General features: G+C 43.7%; 1 long non-coding RNA gene across 5 annotated transcripts in view; it reads left to right on the plus strand.

Moving 5' to 3' along the window:
• LOC137335111 (uncharacterized) overlaps positions 1–24565 on the plus strand; it is a 40773-nt gene that overhangs the window by 5118 nt on the left and 11090 nt on the right. For 2 of the 5 annotated variants that reach the window (XR_010966336.1, XR_010966339.1), the window contains exons 2-4: positions 2333–2499; positions 18583–18719; positions 19927–20002. This is a non-coding gene — a long non-coding RNA (uncharacterized lncRNA). Of the gene's footprint in view, positions 1–2332; positions 2500–15997; positions 16179–18582; positions 18720–19926; positions 21520–24565 lie in introns of those variants that run through there. The other 3 variants (XR_010966337.1, XR_010966335.1, XR_010966338.1) reach the window with 3 other exon arrangements.

Here is a 24565-nt window from a genome sequence, read left to right on the forward strand (position 1 = left end):
CACACTCAGGCTGCGGGCCAGAGGCAGGTGCTCGCGGTGCTCTCAAACCTGCTCTCAGGAATCGGCGAGAGAATTTCAACAACACTGCGAGAGAGAGAGAAAAAAAATCTCTTTAATTACTTGCTGATGTTGAGCAGTCAGCCTGTCCGAAGCTGTTTAGGTGCAATATATTTCTGTAAAAATAATATATAGACTTAATATCTACAATCCGATCTGCAGTGAGAGGTTGCACGCCTCATTTCAAGCACCATATGCTTCACTTCTCCATAGTTTGGATATTGGCAAGGTGAAATATGTTTTTTTTTAATGGAAACAAAATTCTTGGCCGGTCGGATGTAGTAGCAAAAAATTCAAAACGTAACCAAATTTAATTTGCTTTTTTTTAAAAAAGAAAAAGAAAATGAGCCCTCCCGCCCCACTTTAAAAAAAATCCATCCATAACAATGTGCATTTAATATAGCATCTTTAACATGGAACAACCCAGGGGAATTTGGAGGAAGGTAACAGATACCTTCGACACCCTCGCTAGCTTCATCCTATCTAAACTCCAATTCACCCAAAACTCTTCCACCACTTGCATTCGGTGCTGACTCCCGTTCACCTGTCATCCCTCTCATTGCCAAACCCCACCTGCTTCCGTTCCCCGGTGCGTTTGCATCAAAATCTTCATTGCAGCCACAAGGGATACTGTTAGTGCCTTTTACCAAGATGGTTTCAGTGCTGTGGGTGGGCAGCTACCAGACTGATGTGATTTAGACTGGGAAAGTTGAGGTTTGGTGACCATAACACATTTCTAGAATTTACAGCACAGAAACAAGCCATTCGGCCCAAGTGGTCTATGCTCCACGGGAGCCTACTCCATCTAACCTTATCAGCATAATCTTCTGTTCCTTTATTTCTCGTGTTTTTAATTAGCTGTCCCATAAATGCATCTGTGCTATTTGCCTCAACTACTCCTTGTGGTAGCGAGTTCTTGAACCACTCTCTGGGTAAAGGAGTTTCTCCTGAATTCCTTATTGGATTTATTAGAAACTATCTTATATTTATGAGCCCTGGTTTTGGACTCCCCCACATTTGCTTTCCGCGACCGGTGGGTGCCGCAGGGACTGGAGTGCATCCTGGACCGATATAATAAAACTATAATTTGACACTTATTTTGGTTTTATTGAGTTGCTGCACATAAACACACCCTAACCCCCCCTTCTTATAAAAGGGGAGCCTAAAACACAAGGGGAAAAAAAAGTGGAAACATTTTCTCTACATCACGGACTTTAGAAAGGAGGAAGAGCTTAGAGTTGGCAGAGTAGTTAGAGAGGATGGATTAATGACGCAGCTTTGAAAGGGCCAGGAGCAATGTCTTTGTTTATCAGTCGTTAATGTCAGTAAGCAATGGCTGAGGAGAGGTAGTTGAGTGGTCAGTAGCTGATAGTGGTCAACCATAGTAGCCTATGGTTGAAGGGGGTCAGTGCAGGTGATGGGGCTTGTGGAGGAAATGATTCTGATGATGGATGGAGGAATGATGAAGGAGAAACAATAAGTGTGGTAAGGTTGAGAGTTGGGACAGGGAGGAAGCTAGGGAAGTTAAGGACAAGAGAGTCAGGGGGAGAGGAGGAAGCTAAAGCAGTTTAGTAGCTTGCCTTGGTTTGGAGACAAAGAACTCCTTGGGTTCCTCGCAGCTGATGTTGGAGGAGAGATTGGAGGAGGAGATGGGACTTTGGTGGGGAAAATGAGTTTGGGACTCTCCAGGAAGATATTGGAGCAATAGGAGACTTTGATTGCAGAGGGGAGGAGGCAGTATAACTTAAGCCAGATCTGATGAGTTGTACATCATCAGTCTTGCACCATGTCAACTGTCAGCTGTGGCTCAGTGGGTAGCACTCTGACCTCTGAGACAGAAGGTCATGGGTTCAAGTCCCACTCCAGGGACTTAAGCACAAAACCAATGCTGACACTCTAATGCAGTACAGTGGGAGTGCTGCACTAGCGGAGGTGCTGTTTTTCAGATGAAACTTTAAACCGAGGCCCCATCTGCCCTCTCAGGTGGACATAAAAGATCCCATGGCACTATTTTGAAGAAGAGCAGGGGAGTTCTCCCCAGTGTCCTGGCTGATATTTATCCCTCAACCAACATCACTAAAACAGATTACCTGGTCACTATCACATTGCTGTTTGTGGGACCTTGCTGTGCGCAAATTGGCTGCCACATTTCCTACATTACAACAGTGATTACACATCAAAAGTACTTCATTGGCTGTAAAGCGCTTTGGGACATCATGAGGCTGTGAAAGATGCTGTATAAATGTAAGTCTTTCTTTTTTTTCTTCATGTGCAGTTAAGCCTGCAGCCCTCAGATGTGAGGATGCAGAGGTGGGTGTGACACCATCGGTAACTGTGGAGGCAAAGTCCTGGCAGGTGGGGGCCAAAGGAGGAGGAGGAGGAGTTTGGAGTTCGAGGATGCTGGTGAGACTGCTAAGGGGTAGTTTTCCCCACAGACAGAGGGTGAGGGCTTTTGATCACACAGAATTGTAAATGATGTGAGAGACAAGGAAGTGACCAGAGATGACATTATTAATAATAAAATAATGAACACTGATAGAATCTACTCAGTTTTGTCAGTTAGTGGTGATCGTGGGAAACTGAGTTTAACAGACAAATGTCCCACTTAACATTGTGGAATAGATTGTCTGAAGGCCTTTTTGTTTTTTTGCAAATTTCTCTCTTCATCTCCTGAAGGCATTGGCTGTGACTTTCCATGGGTGGTGGTGTGGGGCGGGTTATAGAATCATAGACTGATACAGCACAGAAGGAGGCCATTTGGCCCATCGTGCCTGTGCCAACTCTTTGAAAGAGCTATCCAATTAGTCCCACTCCCCCTACTCTTTCCCCATAGACCAGCAAATTTTTCCTTAAGTATATACCTAGCTCCCTTTTGAAATATATTATTGAATCTGCTTCCACCACCCTTTCAGGCTGTGCATTCCAGATCGTAACTCGTCCTCCGTAACATTGATGGGAGAGCCACAGAAACCCTGGAAAAACAGCGTAAACGGCATCTTTACGCCAGATTTCTGGGGTTTCCGTGGCTCTTCCACCAAAGCTAGGGCAGGAGGGTTGTCAAAATAAAAAATGAACAACACTTGCATTTGTGCAATACATTATCACATTAACATGCAATTAATTACCGTTGGAGTGCAGTGACTGCTATGTAGACAAATACAGCAGCCATTCAACACCAGCAACATACCCCAAACAACGAGACGAATGATCAGGTAACCTCTATTTGTGGTGGTGCTGGCTGAGGAAGGAATGTTGGCCAAGCTACTGGGAGAATTCCTACTTCTATTTCAAATATTGCCATGGGTTCTTTATCCTCCATCTGAGACCACTCATTAATTTTTAAAAAATGAAAGTATTGTTTCAGGAACAGCAGGCCTGGCCCTATGAATGCCGTGTCTTGTAGTTTCATCTTGGCTTTTGTCATATGTGGCGGCACTAATTTCTTAGTGACTTTTGAAGCCACAGACCTGAATGTTAAAAGGTAGAGGCAAGGATGTTCTCCAAACCAGTGTGTTGTGGATTTTTTACGATGGTTATTATCAATGGTGTTGAAACACTGGGACCCGCTATAGTGGAACTATTTTTGCTTGTCCTGTCACTGAAGATGACCTGGAAGTGATTGACCAATGGTGCAGAGAACCTCAAACTGTTGCTTTATCCAGCACCTGTGACAATGCAGTAATCCTTCCATGTGGCACTGGAATTTCAGCTAGATTACGTGCTCAAATCCTGGTGCACGTAAAAGCACACTTTGCTTTTTGTCTTACAATTTTACCAACAAACGCACAAAAAGGTTAAAGTACACATGCTTACGCCGTGTACATTTGAGTATTGAGATCACATGCCCAATTACTCATTTACTCATTTTTTATTTACTAATCAGACATGCAATTAGCCACATCTGGATTAGCCACATATGAATCACGGCTACATATTGGACAAGACTTGTTTAGCAGTGATTTGGTCTGGATGTCACTCTGCATTCCAGTTTATGGTGTATCCCACCTCTCACCCACTCACAATACTTTATCTCATAAATCCTTTGTTAACCTTTCACAAATTCATGACAAAATGATTGGCACACAATGTCACAGGTAGCCATATAGCTGAGGTCTCACCTGGCAATATTGAGGAGCAGAACAGCTGAGTACGTTTATTGAGACTTAGTTTCCACTTAGAAAGATATACATACAGTCTTAATCATTAAAACAAAGCCATAAAATACAAAGCTGGAGCTGTGTCCTCAATTCACACGGTGAATGTGCAAGCAAGAAATACTAAGGCTGATTTTAACTGCAGATCATTCTTGCTGGCAGGAGGTCTGAGCCATTTAGAGGCCTCACATTATTGATAGTGTGAACGTTGCTCTTTGATCAACATCAGAGACAGTGTGAGTATTGGTTCTTGTTCTAGATTATGGACAGTGGGAGGATTGATTTGCATTCTACAATACTGACAGTGTGAGTATTGGGTCTTGTTCTACATCACTGACAGTGTGAGTATTGGGTCTTGTTCTACATCAGGACAGTGTGAGTATTGGATCTTGTTCTACTTCACTGACAGTGTGAGTATTGGGTCTTGTTCTACATCACTGACAGTGTGAGCATTGGGTCTTGTTCTACATCAGGACAGTGTGAGTATTGGGTCTTGTTCTACATCAGGACAGTGTGAGCATTGGGTCTTGTTCTACTTCACTGACAGTGTGAGTATTGGGTCTTGTTCTACATCACTGACAGTGTGAGCATTGGGTCTTGTTCTACATCAGGACAGTGTGAGTATTGGGTCTTGTTCTACATCACTGACAGTGTGAGCATTGGGTCTTGTTCTACATCACTGACAGTGTGAGCATTGGGTCTTGTTCTACATCACTGACAGTGTGAGCATTGGGTCTTGTTCTACTTCACTGACAGTGTGAGCATTGGGTCTTGTTCTACATCAGGACAGTGTGAGTATTGGGTCTTGTTCTACATCAGGACAGTGTGAGTATTGGGTCTTGTTCTACATCACTGACAGTGTGAGTATTGGGTCTTGTTCTACGTCACTGACAGTGTGAGTATTGGGTCTTGTTCTACGTCACTGACAGTGTGAGCATTGGGTCTTGTTCTACTTCACTGACAGTGTGAGCATTGGGTCTTGTTCTACATCAGGACAGTGTGAGTATTGGGTCTTGTTCTACATCAGGACAGTGTGAGTATTGGGTCTTGTTCTACATCACTGACAGTGTGAGTATTGGGTCTTGTTCTACGTCACTGACAGTGTGAGTATTGGGTCTTGTTCTACGTCACTGACAGTGTGAGCATTGGGTCTTGTTCTACTTCACTGACAGTGTGAGTATTGGGTCTTGTTCTACATCAGGACAGTGTGAGTATTGGATCTTGTTCTACATCACTGACAGTGTGAGCATTGGGTCTTGTTCTACATCAGGACAGTGTGAGTATTGGGTCTTGTTCTACTTCACTGACAGTGTGAGCATTGGGTCTTGTTCTACATCAGGACAGTGTGAGTATTGGGTCTTGTTCTACTTCACTGACAGTGTGAGTATTGGGTCTTGTTCTACTTCACTGACAGTGTGAGTATTGGGTCTTGTTCTACTTCACTGACAGTGTGAGTATTGGGTCTTGTTCTACTTCACTGACAGTGTGAGCATTGGGTCTTGTTCTACATCACTGACAGTGTGAGTATTGGGTCTTGTTCTACTTCACTGACAGTGTGAGTATTGGATCTTGTTCTACATCACTGACAGTGTGAGTATTGGGTCTTGTTCTACGTCACTGACAGTGTGAGCATTGGGTCTTGTTCTACATCAGGACAGTGTGAGCATTGGGTCTTGTTCTACGTCACTGACAGTGTGAGTATTGGGTCTTGTTCTACATCAGGACAGTGTGAGCATTGGGTCTTGTTCTACTTCACTGACAGTGTGAGTATTGGGTCTTGTTCTACATCACTGACAGTGTGAGCATTGGGTCTTGTTCTACATCAGGACAGTGTGAGTATTGGGTCTTGTTCTACATCACTGACAGTGTGAGCATTGGGTCTTGTTCTACATCACTGACAGTGTGAGCATTGGGTCTTGTTCTACATCACTGACAGTGTGAGCATTGGGTCTTGTTCTACTTCACTGACAGTGTGAGCATTGGGTCTTGTTCTACATCAGGACAGTGTGAGTATTGGGTCTTGTTCTACATCAGGACAGTGTGAGTATTGGGTCTTGTTCTACATCACTGACAGTGTGAGTATTGGGTCTTGTTCTACGTCACTGACAGTGTGAGTATTGGGTCTTGTTCTACGTCACTGACAGTGTGAGCATTGGGTCTTGTTCTACTTCACTGACAGTGTGAGCATTGGGTCTTGTTCTACATCAGGACAGTGTGAGTATTGGGTCTTGTTCTACATCAGGACAGTGTGAGTATTGGGTCTTGTTCTACATCACTGACAGTGTGAGTATTGGGTCTTGTTCTACGTCACTGACAGTGTGAGTATTGGGTCTTGTTCTACGTCACTGACAGTGTGAGCATTGGGTCTTGTTCTACTTCACTGACAGTGTGAGTATTGGGTCTTGTTCTACATCAGGACAGTGTGAGTATTGGATCTTGTTCTACATCACTGACAGTGTGAGCATTGGGTCTTGTTCTACATCAGGACAGTGTGAGTATTGGGTCTTGTTCTACTTCACTGACAGTGTGAGCATTGGGTCTTGTTCTACATCAGGACAGTGTGAGTATTGGGTCTTGTTCTACTTCACTGACAGTGTGAGTATTGGGTCTTGTTCTACTTCACTGACAGTGTGAGTATTGGGTCTTGTTCTACTTCACTGACAGTGTGAGTATTGGGTCTTGTTCTACTTCACTGACAGTGTGAGCATTGGGTCTTGTTCTACATCACTGACAGTGTGAGTATTGGGTCTTGTTCTACTTCACTGACAGTGTGAGTATTGGATCTTGTTCTACATCACTGACAGTGTGAGTATTGGGTCTTGTTCTACGTCACTGACAGTGTGAGCATTGGGTCTTGTTCTACATCAGGACAGTGTGAGCATTGGGTCTTGTTCTACGTCACTGACAGTGTGAGTATTGGGTCTTGTTCTACATCAGGACAGTGTGAGCATTGGGTCTTGTTCTGACGATCCGGATTCTTTCCCCTCAGTCTGGTTCAGTAATAACTGAAGTCGAATACATTTTAAAGTCCAACACATCTTTAATAGCAGGGTTCTTAGTCTGCAGCATTGATTTGGACTCCTGATAGAGTCCCTCTATGCTGGCAGAGCAAGAACAAAAACATACAGAAATCCACACGTTTTTATACAAATCAATAGGGTTGGAACATACTTAACGAGGGTCAACACCAATCATAAGCCGGGCATAGGTTGCCATGCAAGGTTACATTATTTCCGGCCAATCATAAATAATCATGTGCTGACTATGTTGCTGTTAGACATCAAAGGGGACACTTCCTCATCTTCCAACTTGGAATGTTCTTCCCTGTTCCTTCTGTTCCTTATCTCCCAACCTGGAATGTCTTTCAACTTTGGCTAAGCTCGTTCCCTATATTGATCTGCCATAAACATGGAGACATTCAGACCAGTCCTTGACTCACATCAAAGACCTATCGTTGATAAGACAATGCAGGCCTGCTGACTAAGCAAACATATGGCCCAGCAGGAGGGCCAGGCCACTTGTATCAATCTCAGTTACTAACTAATTAACCCTTTCTAACCATTTTGCATTCTGCTTCTTTGCCACGTAGGCATTTTAATATTTTACTAAAACTGACCACGTAGGGATTCTCATTCCCCCCTTTTATCATTTTATGATAACCAATTATTACGGTGCTCACTGGTTCTGCAGGTTCTGCAGCGCAGCAACATTTAAGTAAGCAATAAACTATAAGAATTATAACAATGAATATGACTAGCCCTTGAACTAGAGAAGTCCCAATCGAACACAGACATGTTTCATCAATACGCCTTTGTACTCTTATCTGTTCTCAGGAACAGACTCCTTCTAAACATCTCTCAAGTAAGCTGCAAATGTCCTTGGTCAGCTAAACCTATTCATGTTAGTTTGAAAAGGCTAACATAGTCAAATATCCTATGGTGCTTTATATTCTGTTTCCAGCCTAACTAGACTGAATGGTACCTTTCAGACCATTTTACACCTGTGAATTGGTGCCCTCCCCATTATATCCCTTAATCCAAATTCTCCCTACAATATCCCGTTAGATGCTGTACCTCATCTTAACCAGGTTCCCTTCGTGTTGGCCACCAGTCCGGGTGGAAGAGAGGCAGAGCATCTGATAATCCTATCAAACTATAATTGTCTTCCCTTTTACATGCACCTTACCCCAGCGGGTGCTACTCCCAGTACCATTAAGATGTGTTCTTAGTTGAAACCACAGAGACAATGGGGACATTCTCACCCAGGCTCTGTTTTACTATCTTTGCCAAACCCTTCATCCTCTGCTTACATTTATTACATGCAATGAAAATCAAGAAGCACATTACAACAAACTGCACTACGACTAATACATATGAAATTAATCTAATCCAAAGATGGATCTGTATATTCAGTCCCAAATTCCAGAGGTCATTTCACCAGGTGGTGACTTTAATTTGGTCAATGTCATGCTTAATGTTGTTATTGTCCTGTTGTAGGTTATAACAAACCTTCTGGGAGAGGCGTATCTCCATTCGCAATGCTTCCAAGTATTTAGGCAACAGGGGTGTCAGATACCCAAATGTGTCCTGATATGCTTTTAAGTCCTTTCTGACATTCTCAGAAACTTGTACGGTGGTGAGGTTATGCCGGTGTACCTCTACCAGTTCCTCGGGTCCAATCCGAACCAGGACTTCAGAAATGGAGTAGAATTCTGGACTTAAAATATCACAAGTTAGATTGGCATATTTAAACGTTTTCAAATTAGTTGTAACACAGTATTCGCCCTCTCCGGCATATACCACTTAAGTGGGTTTTAGATCCACCTCTAGGACCTCCATGGTACAGTTAATATCCCGATTGGTACCGGTATTATTAAACCCACACTGTGCTTCTAGGCTGTGTCCAACACTATGTGGACACACAGTGACAACATGTCTAGTAACACATCCCTTTAATTTTGTTCCAGCCAATCAGCTTAAATCTACGTCCTCTAGTTCTTGAACCCTCTGCTTGGGGAAACAGGTACTTCCTGTCTACTTTATCTGGGCCCCTCATAATCTTGTACTTTTGTATCCATCGTGCGGATATCTTCTAAATATTGTTTCTCCCAATTTCACTGTTAACTGATGGGAACCTAACCCTGAATTTTGGAAATCCAAATTACTGTGTCCCTCTTTACTTTAATTTCAGTCCTTTTGATTGATACCAGTGTTTCCTGACTGTTTCATTAATTAGTTGGTTTCTCTATGGACCATGTGTCAGTGCCTTGTTTAAAAGGATTTCTCACTCGCCTGGACCACATTAACCATTTTCCTGTTGTGCTGTTGTCAAGTAACTGAGCCTGTCTGAGACTCATTCTTCACTGTATCTTCTTCATGTATCTCCGCATACTAGCAGCATCTCATAGGAATGAGCTTAGTGTTCTTGGATATTAACTTTCTGCTGGCCAGTCTCTTCTTCCTCATGGTATTTCCGAACATTTTCCATGGCACACATCATATGTCCTGTAGGATTCAGTCCTGTAAAAGCAACTGGTTTGTTTAAAGAGTGGTTGCAATAGCTCACCAGGCCATAGGCCTTTGTAATCATGTTCTTCATCCTGATCTCCATTTCAGATGATGGCAACATACATTTGTATCTTTTATGTCCACTGTAGCCATTCTTAGGTTTTCAGGTTATCTTATCAAAAAGATCAGGGGTATCTAGAGTGCTTATCTCCCCCTGAATGGTCCCGATGTCAGGGTCGTGGCCAGGCTTTTGAGTGTAGTTTTCTCATTATTCATTATAGGCAAGGACACAAATATCTCCACGAGAAAGCTATCAATTTACTATTCTCAACTACACTTTCCTGACTTTCACTAGATTGTATATTTATGCCAGATTGATTTTTTATCATGCCCAATTCAATGACTTTAGAGAAATTCCCATATCTCCCCACCTCGAGCATTCTGTCTCGGAAGACAACAAATAGGCTAAAACAAAACAAATCAAAATGTTTTTAAAAGAAGAGAATCAGGTTGATATCACCACGCTGTGACATTTGGTATCCGCTGATGTCTGCAGCTAAAGTCTTAAATCTTTAACACCACTGGATCGTTTCCTGCACCAAATTTCTCCAGCAAAGGTTGCACCGTAACTTTGTAACTACTCTTGGTAATCCTGCACCATCAACACTCACGTGGTCCCAAAAAAAAACCAGGGTCACCTGTTTTAAAAGAAACACAGAAAATCCATTGCGGCTCTTCTTGAGAGCCCAAGTGATTAATTTGTCAAATCTTCATTTATTATTTATTTATCCAAAGGAATAATCCCTATACCCGAAACAAATTCAGAAAACAAAACAGGAGAGAGAAATTGCCTAGTTCCACTCTTGCTCTTTCTCTGAAGCACGCAGCCTGTCTGAAATAAACACCGTCTCTCCCACATACAGATGTACACAGGGCTGCAGACTGGAATTTCTAACTCCAAGTCCTAATCTCTGTGTTTTCAAGATGTAACCACATTAAGCAGATATCATTAGCAGCCGCCTGCTAAGATACGTTATATTCCTCTTTTATTAATTTATTAATGGTTTGGGCATGTGTTTCTAGCACTGTAGCTATCCTTTGCAATATATGGTCAGCATTTGATCCTCAGACAATTCCTTATCTGTATTTTCATTTATCTTTTAATATATCTTTAATGCGAGACCCTAAATCTCTGACCTTTTGATCTAATGTTGTCAAATCAATGGTGTTAACAACTGAGGCAAAGGCAGTTGCTATATCACTTATCACAGATCTTTACGTCTCCATATTTGCCTATCTCTTTTTACGATGTCCACCTCCATTCCATGTGGCTCTTTGTTTTAACACTTGAGTTAGGAGGTGTTGATCTAATTGTTGAGTTTTCTTAGCATTCTCAATGCGAGTTATATAATTTGTCAGGGAAGGTCTCCCCTCTTTGGTCAGATCTTGTATTCTACTATTAATTTCAAATAAAATTGAACAGCCCCAGAACTTGTCAAAACTTCCTTATCATACTGTGGCAGGGTAAAACTGATAGGTGTTTAGTACCCTGTGTCAGTACATAGCTCAAGTAATGGACTTCCAATTGTCTAACCTATGCTTCCTTTTCATATGATTTGTTTTACATTCCTTTCTTATCAATTTTTCACTGTAGCGTGAAAACTTATATCTCAGTCAATTGTAGCCTTTGGCATTTCCGAGTGATTGGGACAATTTTACTAATATAACCTATACCAATTGTTACCCCATGTTCACCTGTGTTCTGGGCAAGCCTCAGACAGTTCTCAACCGACTGGGTCATTTCTATCTGTTTGAACTGGTCTTGGCATGACAGTCTGGCTTCTTGGGATGGAAGGGGTTAATATTAACTTGCTCTTGTGGTAGGAGTAACTTGATCCTTCTCCCTTTTGAGATTAAGTTCCCACCTTCAAAATTTCTCTTCACACAGGTTTGACTGATTTTTTTACTTCTCACATTTGTGGATTGCTTTATACTATATTTTTGCACACTATTTTTTCACATACTTTTCGTGGATGTGATTATAATCAACGCTCCGAGCTGTTCCAGCTTTCCGACTTTTCCTATCACAATGATCCTGATAGTTTTTTAATGTATCCCGTTAATTTTTAACCTCTTTTTAAACCACAGCCAATCACAAAATAAACATTCAAAATGCCAATTTTTTGAAGATCCCATGTCTGGAATTTAACATGCCCACACTTTATAAGAACCAGAATTTAATAGGTCACTTAACCTCAATAACTCCAATTTTAATTCGGCAGTATCAGAATTAAACACACGACAAGACAGATACATTACACAAAGGAAGAAAACACACAAGACACAGTAAGAAGGGGGCGTGGCCCACAACACCGACAAAAAAAACACTGATCAAGACAGGCTTTTTAAAGGGACAGTACACTTAAACAACAAAACCTTTCTTTTTCGGGTCTCTGTCTTTTAAACATTTGTCTAGTCACTTAATTCTATCCATATTTTTTTACAGTACTGTTTCCATAAAGCAATTAGTTCTTTGGCTGAGGTACCTCTGTTATTTTTCCAAATTAATTCCTGAGCCTTTTTTCGGCATCTAAGTTTTATCAATAGTTCCTGTTTATATCCAATCATCAGGAACTTAAACCTTGACTACCCTCAGTGATATTAACCACTGACCTACCGCTTACACGTTATTCCCTCAGTGATATTCGACCACTGACCTCTTCCTGCTATTTCTGTGTATTCGCCAGACTGACCTGAATCTTGTAAGGACGCACACGAGTGTTAGCGATTGGACGATTCGTCGTCAGACTGACGGATTGGAGGAAAACCGACATAGTAAATTAAGACTACTTACATCGGGGCGCCATTTCCTTCCTCCGTGTCTGAGACAATCCGCCTCTTACTCCGCGAACTCTCAGTGAACAACCGTTAAGATCCCACCGCTGCCACCAAATGACGATCCGGATTCTTTCCCCTCAGTCTGGTTCAGTAATAACTGAAGTCGAATACATTTTAAAGTCCAACACATCTTTAATAGCAGGGTTCTTAGTCTGCAGCATTGATTTGGACTCCTGATAGAGTCCCTCTATGCTGGCAGAGCAAGAACAAAAACATACAGAAATCCACACGTTTTTATACAAATCAATAGGGTTGGAACATACTTAACGAGGGTCAACACCAATCATAAGCCGGGCATAGGTTGCCATGCAAGGTTACATTATTTCCGGCCAATCATAAATAATCATGTGCTGACTATGTTGCTGTTAGACATCAAAGGGGACACTTCCTCATCTTCCAACTTGGAATGTTCTTCCCTGTTCCTTCTGTTCCTTATCTCCCAACCTGGAATGTCTTTCAACTTTGGCTAAGCTCGTTCCCTATATTGATCTGCCATAAACATGGAGACATTCAGACCAGTCCTTGACTCACATCAAAGACCTATCGTTGATAAGACAATGCAGGCCTGCTGACTAAGCAAACATATGGCCCAGCAGGAGGGCCAGGCCACTTGTATCAATCTCAGTTACTAACTAATTAACCCTTTCTAACCATTTTGCATTCTGCTTCTTTGCCACGTAGGCATTTTAATATTTTACTAAAACTGACCACGTAGGGATTCTCAGTTCTACTTCACTGACAGTATGAGTATTGGGTCTTGTTCTACATCACTGACAGTGTGAGCATTGGGTCTTGTTCTACATCACTGACAGTGTGAGCATTGGGTCTTGTTCTACATCACTGACAGTGTGAGTATTGGGTCTTGTTCTACTTCACTGACAGTGTGAGCATTGGGTCTTGTTCTACGTCACTGACAGTGTGAGCATTGGGTCTTGTTCTACATCAGGACAGTGTGAGTATTGGGTCTTGTTCTACATCAGGACAGTGTGAGTATTGGGTCTTGTTCTACATCACTGACAGTGTGAGTATTGGGTCTTGTTCTACATCACTGACAGTGTGAGCATTGGGTCTTGTTCTACATCACTGACAGTGTGAGTATTGGGTCTTGTTCTACGTCACTGACAGTGTGAGCATTGGGTCTTGTTCTACATCACTGACAGTGTGAGCATTGGGTCTTGTTCTACTTCACTGACAGTGTGAGCATTGGGTCTTGTTCTACATCAGGACAGTGTGAGCATTGGGTCTTGTTCTACGTCACTGACAGTGTGAGCATTGGGTCTTGTTCTACATCACTGACAGTGTGAGCATTGGGTCTTGTTCTACTTCACTGACAGTGTGAGCATTGGGTCTGGTTCTACATCAGGACAGTGTGAGTATTGGATCTTGTTCTACATCAGGACAGTGTGAGTATTGGGTCTTGTTCTACATCACTGAGAGTGTGAGTATTGGGTCTTGTTCTACATCACTGAGAGTGTGAGTATTGGGTCTTGTTCTACTTCACTGACAGTGTGAGTATTGGGTCTTGTTCTACTTCACTGACAGTGTGAGCATTGGGTCTTGTTCTACTTCAGGACAGTGTGAGTATTGGGTCTTGTTCTACATCAGGACAGTGTGAGCATTGGGTCTTGTTCTACTTCACTGACAGTGTGAGCATTGGGTCTTGTTCTACTTCAGGACAGTGTGAGTATTGGATCTTGTTCTACTTCACTGACAGTGTGAGCATTGGGTCTTGTTCTACTTCACTGACAGTGTGAGCATTGGGTCTTGTTCTACTTCAGGACAGTGTGAGTATTGGATCTTGTTCTACTTCACTGACAGTGTGAGTATTGGATCTTGTTCTACTTCACTGACAGTGTGAGCATTGGGTCTTGTTCTACATCACTGACAGTGTGAGCATTGGGTCTTGTTCTACATCAGGACAGTGTGAGTATTGGATCTTGTTCTACTTCACTGACAGTGTGAGTATTGGGTCTTATTCTACATCACTGACAGTGTGAGTATTGGGTCTTGTTCTACTTCACTGACAGTGTGAGCATTGGGTCTTGTTCTACATCAGGACAGTGTGAGTATTGGGTCTTGTTCTACTTCACTGACAGTGTGAGCATTGGGTCTTGTTCTACATCAGGACAGTATGAGTATTGGATCTTGTTCTACTTCACTGACAGTGTGAGTATTGGGTCTTGTTCTACATCACTGACAGTGTGAGTATTGGATCTTGTTCTACTTCACTGACAGTGTGAGTATTGGGTCTTGTTCTACTTCACTGAGAGTGTGAGCATTGGGTCTTGCTGTAAATTAGGAACTTAGGAACAGGAGTAGGCCATTCAGGCCCCCTACCCTGTTCTACCATTCACTTAGATTGTGCCTAATCTGTATCTTAACTCTATTTACCCACCTTGATTCCATATCCTTTAACACCCTTACCAGCAAAAGTCTATCAAACTCAGTTTAGAAATTTTCATTTGACCCCCAGCCTCAACAGCTTTTTGGGGGAGAGAGTTCCAGATTTCCACTTCCCTTTGTGTGAAGAATTGCTACCTGACATCATCCCTGAATGGCCGAGCTCTAATATTAAGGTTATGCCCCCTTGTTCTGGACTGGAGATCAAAGGAATTGGGAGCGGGGAGAATGGAGATTAGTTGAGATGGAGCCCAACAATATTGAAAGAAGGGGGCAAAGGAACTTGAGTTTAAATCTGAATAAATGAAACAGATATTTATGGTTTTGAAAAATATGATTCGCAACATGTATATAAAAATTAATAACTTGCTCTCTGATTACATGAATTTTGTCAAGTATTTCAGCCTTGTGTCGCCCGTGGCTGAGCAGGTAACACTCTCGCCTCTGAATCAGAAGGTTGTGGGCTCAAGTCCAATTCCAAAGACTTGAGCACATAATCTCGGCTGACACTCCATTGCAATACTGAGGGAGTGCTGCGTTGTCAGAGGGGCTGTCTTTCAGATGAGATGCTAAACTGAAGCCCCACCTGCCCTCTCAAATGGATGTAAAAGATCCCACCGCACCATTTCAAAGAAGAGCAGGGGAGTTCTCCCCGGTGCCCTGGCTAATATTTATCCCTCAACCAACATGACTAAAGAATAGATGATCGGGACATTGTCACACATTGCTGTTTTTGGAACCTTGCTGTGCGCAAATTGTCTGCTGCATTTCCGGGATCCTGGACGTGGTCCCCCTCCCAAAAATTTGAATTTTATACTGGAATTTCTGATTTCTGTTTCATTTGAAAACAATGTTTTACTTCACAATGGATAGCTTTTTATTCTTGGAGGGGAGAAAAAGCTTTGTCAATTTATATAAGGTTGGCCATGAAAGCATCTATATATCGATAATCTCTCCTCCTTCCCTCTCTGCCCCATATAGGACCCTTAGAGAGACAATCTCCGTGAGTTCCTCGTGGATATAAGGCAAAAACACCACCTCAAATTCAGTACAAATCACCACTGGTGATCTCACTTGATCAAGGCCATAGAACAGCTGGAGTGGGACTTGGAAAAATGGACATTGGTGCAATAGGCGGTGCCCCTCTGAGTTTGGGGTGAAGGTACATTGTTGGAGCACAATAGCGGGAGCTTTAGTCTGTCACAGTGTTGTACCATTGCTGGGAGTGCTTGATGTAAACGCCCTCACGTAACAAGCACAGAAATCCCTCAGAAGATGCAGGTTTGGAGAATATGACACAGTTAGCTACAACATGGGTACAAAGACCACAAACGACTCATGACTTGTCCAATCAGGTTCACTTCTGGACATATATTTTATGCATCATGTTGCAGAAAATATGTTAGTTATTCCAGAATGTTCCATTCCATTAATGAACCCTTGTTTTTTCTCCATAAACAGAGGGGGATGAACAGCCTGAGCATGCTGCCAGGAAAGGTGGTTGGGTCCAGGACTCTGGACTCAATTAATCTGTAATGGGAAGACAGTCTCCGCCCTCCGTCTCTGCCCCTGCCTCAGCTCATCTGCAGCTGCAAACCCTCATTCATGCCTTTGTTGCCTTCAGACTTGACTATTCCAATGCTCTCTTGGCCGGCCTCCCACCTTCTACCCTCCGTAAACTTCAGCTCATCCAAAACTATGCTGTCCTTATCCTAACTAGCACCAAGTCCCGTTCACCCATCACCCCTGTGCTCGCTGACCTACATTGACTCCTGGTCCGGGAAAGCCTCAATTTTAAAATTCTCATCCTTGTTTTCAAATCCCCCCCATGGCCTCGCCCCTTCCTATCTCTGTCACCTCCTCCAGCCCTACGACCGTCCAATATCTCTGCACTCCTCCAATTCTTGCCTTTTGTGCATCCCCGATTCTCATCGCCCCACCATCGGCGGCCATGCCTTCAGCTGCCTAGGCCCTAAACTCTTGAATTCCCTCCCTAAACCTCTCCACCTGGGCACCTCTCTTTCCTTTAAGATGCTCCTTAAAACCTACCTCTTTGACCAAGCTGTTGGTCATCTGTCCTAATATCTCCTTATGGGGCTCGGTGTCAAATTTTGTTTGATAATCGCTCCTGTGAAGCGCCTTGAGATGTTTTATTACGTTAAAGGCGCTATATAAATGCAAATTGTTGTTGTAGTTGGTAGGGTTGGTTTTCTAGGAGGATGAGATCAAATGAGCTGAAGAACCTTCTTAATCCGAACCTATCATGAGGCCCTTGTGCATTGTGATTATCCTTTTACGTTGCAGTCTGAGAGAGTCAACTCGAACGTTTCTCAGAATGCAACAAATAAAGCCAGACTGAGGTGACCTTTATATAGTTTTCAATGTTTCACACCTCTTTTCAGCACTTTTACATCTATTAACAGGCTAATAAACCCTTCAGCTGCCTCTTTGTGAAAGTAACCAGCATATCTGAGCCTGGAAATGACTGTTGGTGATATTAGTGAGCAAATTGTTAGCATCTTTGGATGACAACCCCGATCTTCTCCAAGGCCCCCCACTCGATGTCCTCCACGGCCCACGGCCTCTCCCTCCCTCCTCTCCGATTCGCGTCTCCTTTCCCACCCAAAAGGCAGCCAGCCTGTCAATCTCTGGCTGGCTGTCGCGTGGGAAACCCAGAAGCACAAATAATTCATCTTTAATTGAGTTACGATCGCAGAATGCCACGCACTCATTTGACTTCCGGGTTCCCCACTCGAACATCTACCCACGAGCTGGATTTCCGGCTCCCTGCTAAAATCGTGCCCCTTTCCTCAAAGCTCCTCCCTTGTGTTATGGTGCCTGTTGCTAAAGCAATGCACCTACCTCAATATATTTATCCGGTCATTATCACATTGCTGCTCGTGGCACCTTGCTGTGTGCACATATTGGCTGCCGTGTTTCCTACATTACAACAGTGACTACACTTCAAAAGTACCTCATTGGCTGTAAAGAACTTTGGAACATCCTGAGGACGTGAAAGGTGCTGTTTTGAGGCCGCCAACCCTCCAGGATTGCCCTGGAGTCTCCAGGAATTAAAGACTCCCGGACACTGCTGCGAGCAACACCCGGGAGAAAAATCATAAGGGGCATTAAAAAAAAATGTGTTTTTAAAAATATTTTCTTTAAACATTTTTGTTTACTGTTATCAAAATATTGGACATGGGGCAAAATGGCTGTTTGACTGACAGTCAAGAATCATCCAATCGGGTAACAGAGAGCCTGTTCGCTTTCTGATTGGCCGTGGGAAGGCGGGGCACCGTGAGGATGGACATGTCAGGCGATCAATGGTGTGGGGGGGGTGTGCAGGAGGTCATATGTTGAAACCTCCAGGAATATGTCCAAGCGGAGTTGGCAACCCTATGCTGTATAAATACAAGTCTTTCCTTATTTCTTTGGGTGCCCAACAATTTGCCTTTGCCTGAAGAATATCCTCAATTACGTACCAATTAAACACAGCTACACCCACTCCGTAACTGGAGCAATTGCTTGCTTACATCCAAAAATAACAGTCGAATTTTATATTACAGGAGCCAATAAAGATACAGATTAATTTGTATCCGGACAATTTATCAGGAGCAACTCCTATCTTAAAACTTTTGATGCAGCGGCAAGTGGAAAGCAGTGTATGATTGATGAGCCAGCAAGAAGAAAAGATCAAAAGCAGGTCAGCAGGGTGTTGGCTGTGGTCTGCTCTGCTCTCGCGGGGTGAAGGTGATTGGCGGAGCTTGGGCGGGACCCCCTTTTCCGACAATGGTCTTTTTAGCCAAAATCACAGTGCAATCGGCACAATCGAACCGGCTGGCTGGATACGCCGAGGGAGCTCACTGCCATCTGCTCCCCACCCATGTGTGTCTTGGCTCGATACTGTGATCTGGTAGTAATGGGGCCGCGCTCTTGTACAGCCAGACAGGTTCACATCTCCTGCACCATCAGTGCTTGAATTTTCCCCCCATTAACTATCAAGGAGGAAACAAAACTCCAGCCTGATGTGTTATTCCATCACATTGACATAAGTTTTGCAAAATAAATTTTTTAAATAATCTACCAAGTTATGATCAGTACGCCTCTTGTTAAAACCACACCCAATTTAAAGGAGCTCGGCACTGTCCCGTCCTCATAATGCCTCCGTGACCTCGCCCCTCCCTATCTCTGTAACCTCCTCCAGCCCTACAACCCTCCGAGATCTCTGCGCTCCTCCAATTCCGGCCTCTCGCGCATCCCCGATTTTAATCGCCCCACCATTGGCGGCCGTGCCTTCAGCCGTCTAGGCCCTAAGCTCTGCAATTCCTTCCATAAACCTCTCCACCTCTCTCTCCTCCTTTAAGACACTCCTTAAAACCTACCTCTTTGACCAAGCTTTTGGTCACCTGTCCTAATATCCCCATTAGTGGTTCAATGTCAAAATATTGCTCAATAACCCTCCTGTGAAACGCCTTGGGACGTTTTACTACGTTAATAGACGCTATATAAATGCAAGTTGTTGTTCTGGTTGTTGTTCTATCTCTACTGGTGTCATTTGAACTTCCTCTCAGTAACTCACTCAGCCTAATATCCCAATGAAGTAATAAAGTAAACAAAAGAATGTTAATACTGGTTACATGCGAGCAAGCGAAATGACGGGAACCCCCCCCCCTCTTAAAATTGCAGTCTGCTTGTCTAACTATAGACAAATTGCTGATGGCACTGAAACAGTTAAACTTCTTCTACAGCCATGCTAACATCGGAGGTGGCGTTAAGATATCACAAAGAAAATATTATTGAATGGCTGTTATTCTACTTCTGTAACTGATATTCAAAGAGTGTATTATTGCACCTGTGATATAAGCAACTGTATTTTTCCTTATGTTGTGTGTATATGTATTCTTGTCAAGGTTGATGGATGGCGTTGCTTCTAAATATGCACGTGTTACAAGAATGAAGGCTTGAGACTCGGAGCAAATCTCTGAGGTAGGACACCATAGGAAACATGAACCTCACTGGCACTGGATCTAAACAGCAACTTGTCAGATGGGCCCAGCTGAGAATGTGAGCTCATTTGAGATGAATCACAATAGCTTGGGGGTACTCGGACACTTCCATTTCTTGGGATTGTGATAACAACAACTTCCACAACAACACACCAACGACACTGCCAGCCTTGACTCAGTAGTCATGATCTCACCTCTGAGTCAGGTAATTATGGGTTTAAGTCCTTGTCCCCGTGGGGTCTTGAGTAAGAAGTCTAAGCTGACACGTTAGTGCAGTACTGAGGGGAGTGCTGCACTGTCAGAGATGCTGTCTTTTAGCTGAGAAGTTAAACCGAGGCTCCGTTTTCCAGCTTAGGTGGAACTGTTTAAAGAAGAGCAGGGGAGATGTCCTGGTCAACATTCGTCCCCCAACTACCTGCACTAAACAGATTATCTGGCCATTTATCTCATTGCTCTTTGTGGGATCTTGCTGTGTGCAAATTGGCAGCTGCATTTTTCTACATTACAACAGTGACTACAGTTCAAAAGTACTTCATTGACTGTGAAGCGCGTTGGGTCAACTTGAGGATGTGAAAGGTGCTATATAAATGCAAGCTCTTTCTTTCTTGTTTGCATTTATGTAGCACCTTTAAAGTGGAAAAAATGTCTTGAGGCACTTCACAAAGGAAAAGAGGAATAGATGCTAGTTCTTGGCAGGGGAGTTAAAAGGGATGACCAAAGGCTGGACCAGAGAGATGGGTTCTCAGGAGGCTTTTAGAGGTGGAGGGATTTAAGGAGTGAGATCCAGAGATTGGGGCTGAAGTAGCTGAAGGCTGTGCTGCCAATAAGAAGCAGAGAGTGAGAAGGTCAGAGAGTGTGGGAAGGGATATAAGTTCTGAGGTTGCAGAGGTAGAGTGAGGTGAGGCCGTGGAGGGATTTATATTGACTTCAAATTCAACGCGCTGGGGCTCAGGAAGCCAATGTCAGGACTCGGTAAGGACTTAGTGCGGCAGGAGAGAATACGGACAATGGAGCTTTGGACAAGTTGGAGTTTGTGACGGTTGGAGGTCTTGCCTGCCCTTGTCAGATCATTGAAGTTTCTCTAGTACTGGTCTGAGGGCACTGAGAGCCAGTACCACTGCCACCTCCCTCCGCATGGCATGTGAGACATTGTTCAGAGGTTATCTCCCACGGGCACCCAGCAGTCTTTCTGAATTGTAAAGGGCAAATTTTGGGATCTCCTTCTCTTCCTCTTTGCACCGCCCTGCTCCCTTGTATTGTTGCCTATGATGGTTCTCCCATCGAAGACAAAATCCCAAGTAGTGTTCATCAGGTGACAGTGGGGCCTAAATTCGTTAGCGCCCCCAAACCAGCAATGGTGCGCCAGAACGGAGAGCCCAGAGGACCAAATTAAATTCATCCTTGGCCTCATCATCATAATTCAGGAGAAGCTGAAGGTGCCAATCGGCTCGCCTGTCTGGGCCTCACCAAATTCTGCCAGTGCCGAAGCCCAGAGGCATGCCTGGGAGGGGCGGGGGGGGTGGCGGGTGGTGGTTGATTGGGGGGCAAGGGTGGGCTGGCACTCCTGCTCCTGCCGACTCCACAAAAAGCAAAATTTCACAAAGTTTTGGAGCTTTTTTTTTCCCTTTTTAAGGGATATTGAAATGAGGCCTGTGCTGATTTCAAGTGGCAGCCAGGGCCGCCAATACAAAGGGCCCGACCAATTTAGCAGTGGCCCAAGTGCCCATGCAGATGGGTCGTGGGCCTCTCTCCTGCTAAATTGGTTAGGGTTGGCCCCTGTTTTACGCCCGTAAAAAGCCACAGCGACGTTGAATTTAGACCCTGGTATTTTTAGCTGTTGGACATCAACTCAGGTCACCGCCGAAAGCCTGAAGTACAGGCCCGGAGAGTAAATACCTTCTGGGAAAGCGGAGGCCTGGAGTTACCTCACTGAGGATTTGATAGACTCCAGGTGAGAGAGCTGGCTTGGAATCTTTTATTCAACACTTCCAGCACCTGGTGTCTTTATTTATTTACATTTTCCCTCGAGCTTTAATTTTTGTGATGCCACTTTCCAGCCACTAACAGGTGCTTGCCGTTTTTGATCAATAAAATCACATATATTGTTTTCTGCAAGATTTCATAGTTTTAATACGAGCTGTCACACCTTAGGAAAAAATGGTGAGCTATCAGAAACTTGACAAATTCATCTCAGAAAGGAAGCAACTGTTTTTCTGATACAGTACATGCAGAGTTTTCTCCCTCGTCTTGTTGAGATTCAGTAGGTGCCAGCGGTCTTACGATCCAAGGGGCCACTCTTCGTGTGTGAGCTGCGATGGCGAATGTTGTCGGGCTATTTGACCACAGGAGGCTTCACGTCCTCGCCCAAGACTTGTCCGCACACGCCAGCATCCAGCAGAAGCCCTCCTTGGGTGCTCCGCTGATCTCAGACAAAACTCACCAGTAGGACTAGGATAGTGATGGGGTGGTGTCAGCCGTGGCTCAGTGAGTAGCACACTTGCCTCCGAGTCAGAAGGTCGTGAGTTCAAGTCCCACTCCAGAGACTTGAGCACACAATCCAGGCTGACACTTCAATGCAGTACTGGGGGAGTGCTGCACTGTCGGAGGTGCCGTCTTTCGGATGAGACGTTAAATCGAGGCCCCGTTTGCCCTCTCAGGTGGATGTAAAAGATCGCAAGACACTATTTCAAAGAAGAGCAGCGGAGTTCTCCCCTGGTGTCCTGGCCAATATTTATCCCTCAACCAACATCACTAAAACAAATGATCTGATCATTATTACATTGCTGTTTGTGGGATCTTGCTGTGCCCAAATTGGCCGCTGTGTTTCCTACATTACAACAGTGACTACACTTCAAAAGTACTCGTTGGCTGTAAAGCGCTTTGTGACATCCTGAGGTTGTGAAAGACGCTATATAAATGCAAGACTGTCTGTGGAAGCAACAACCCTGGTTCATTTTCCCCCTCCCTAGCTCAGGGGCACAAGAGGCCAATCATAGTGCCACAGCTGCTGCCTTGACTACGCTGAGCTGTACGAGTAATTTTTTTACTTTGTACGAATATCATTTATTTACTGTACTTTGTTCAATCTGTCCATCTCAAGGGCAATTAGGGATGGGCAATAAATGCTGGCCTCGCCAGCGACGCCCCCATCCCATGAACGAATTTTTTTAAAAAGCAGACATTCAGACACTAATAAAAACACATTTGTGTCTAAGGCCCAGAATTTCCTCAGAACTCTCACAGTTACCCTAATTTTCAGAGTAAAAGATTGAGGAAATTCGGCCTTAAGTGACTTACGCTACACCCAAATTTCCTCGACGTTTTGCGCCGATTCAGTGAAACCTCCACCGAATCCTTCTTCGGCTCATTAACATAACGTTCCAAAGACCAGAGGATGCAAGTTTCCTGCATTTACGTCATTTTTGAACAACGTAAATATATGCCCAAAATTTTAGGCACAGCAGTAAGTCATATTTCTGGTGTTTTAGTGTATTGTTTAATTTCTCCTCACTAAGGCCTTGCACAGTATTTTCTGTATCTGTGAATGCATTTTTATAGCACCAGAATTAGTTACACTAAAAATTGAAAAAGGTTTCACTCCTGCATTTTTTTCAACATGCTCTCCTTGAATGAATGGTTTGATGGTTTAAAGTGGTTTAAAATTAAAATTTCCTTAGATAAAGGGGGACTTAAAGAAGGAATATGTGCCCTTTCCTCTGGCCCCGATTGTTTACTCTGATTTACGTTTGTTTTCACCAGTTTTTACGTTCCGGCGTATGCTAGTAGGATTGGCAGGAAATTTTGGTGTAAGTACCTGCCGGCAATATCGGCGTAAGAACGGGCGTAACTTTGGCTTAACTTGCTGATTACGCCGTTTGAGGAAATTTTGGGCCTAATATTTGGCTTGTACTGAGACAGACACCAAGCCCTGCTCACCATCACTCCTGTCCTCGTTGGTCTGCATTGTCTCCCGGTTCTCCAACACTTCAAATTTAAAATTCTTATCCTTATGTTTACATCTCTTCGTGGCCTGTTGTGAATCCCCCCGCCCCCGGCAATCTCTTCATCCCACCATTGGCGGCTGTGCCCCCAGGCTCTGGAATTCCCTCTCTAAACCTCCCCGCCTCTCCACCTTCCTCTGCTTCTTTAGGACCCTCCTTAAAATCGATCACTTTGACCAAGTTTTTGATCACCAATCCCAAAGTCTCTTTTGGCTCAGCATCCATTTTTGTCTGATTACGCTTCTGTGAAGCGCCTTGGGACGTTTTTCTACATTAAAGTTGCTATATAAATGCACGTTGTTGTTAGAATCATAGAATGGTTACAGCTCAGAAGGAGGCCATTTGGCCCATCGAGCCCGTGCCAGCTCTTTGTAAGAGTAATCCAGTTAGTCCCACTCCCCCGCTCTTTCCCCGTAGCCCTGCAAATTTTTTCCCTTCAAGTATTTATCCAATTCCTTTTTGAAAGCCACTATTGAATCTGCTTCCACCACCCTTTCAGGCAGCGTATTCCAGATCATAACTACTCGCTGCGTAAAAAGGTT

Source organism: Heptranchias perlo, chromosome 19, assembly GCF_035084215.1.
Source record: "Heptranchias perlo isolate sHepPer1 chromosome 19, sHepPer1.hap1, whole genome shotgun sequence".
Classification (NCBI taxonomy): Eukaryota; Metazoa; Chordata; class Chondrichthyes; order Hexanchiformes; family Hexanchidae; genus Heptranchias; species Heptranchias perlo.